The sequence below is a fragment of the Austrofundulus limnaeus genome, unplaced genomic scaffold (genome assembly GCF_001266775.1).
Source record: "Austrofundulus limnaeus strain Quisiro unplaced genomic scaffold, Austrofundulus_limnaeus-1.0 Scaffold629, whole genome shotgun sequence".
Classification (NCBI taxonomy): Eukaryota; Metazoa; Chordata; class Actinopteri; order Cyprinodontiformes; family Rivulidae; genus Austrofundulus; species Austrofundulus limnaeus.
Window position 1 is genome coordinate 6,009 of NW_013953031.1, and position 1,043 is coordinate 7,051.

Below are 1,043 nucleotides of genomic sequence, written 5' to 3' on the forward strand. Positions count from 1 at the left end.
ACACAGCCATCACTGACTGACAGAGCAGAGAGCACACCAGGAAACAAGAGGAGGAACAGGACACCCGTCAACCAGGAACCTGAGAGACCAAACAGTGTGATACTGAGGTGATCAGTGACGAGGAGCAGCTGACACTAATTAGCAGATGAAGAACAGGTGTTACTGAGAGAACTATGACAAGAACAACTGAGTGAAGAACAACAATCTGAGCATAGACAGGAAAACAGCTGACAATCAATACAATTTACATAAAGTCTAACTACCGAAAACCCAGGAGAAAAACCTTCTGTGGTTTTCTTAATGTATTAAATCAGCAGTSCAGGTAGAAACTCTTTGTTTTTAAATCTGAGATCTCTCAGTGAACATGTTTAATCTTCTTCCTGTCATTAATTGGTGGATTAAACAGCTCAAAGGTGTAAATCATAGTGTACCAGAGTATATAACTCCACAGCCTCCACTAATAAACTCTGTTTGTTTCCCCACAGTTTTGTATCAGTTAGATTTGTGAATAATGCTTTTATAATATTATTAATTTACCTGTTTAATGTATTATCATAAAGACATTTATTTAGATCCCAGCACTGGGATGAAACACATGAGCTGCTGCTGCCAGCTGCTGGATCAGGTGTGTATRTGCTCCTCAGGAACACATATTCGGCTCTCCACTGTTTAAAAGCTGCTTCTGTTTGCTGTTGATACTGTTGTTGTTTTTATGGAACAGTTTTTTTTCTTTTTTTACATTTTTTCCCCTCTCGWCTGAATAATTTTTGCATTTGACAGTATTTAATCCATTTAAAACCATCATGAATCAGGCTAAAAACTCTTGGAAAGCATAGATCCACTTGTGGACATCACTTGTGCAAAGATTCATGCTGCTGAAATGAACTGGAGCAAAGATAAGGAGGTTTCAGCAAAGAAATAATTTAGTGTTTCATCTTTCTGCACATGGCATGTTGGTACCATTAACAAATGCTAAAAAATCTTAATTTTTTAATTGAAAAAGTTATTTATTTTTTTCTTACCTGACTGAAAAGACTTGTTAT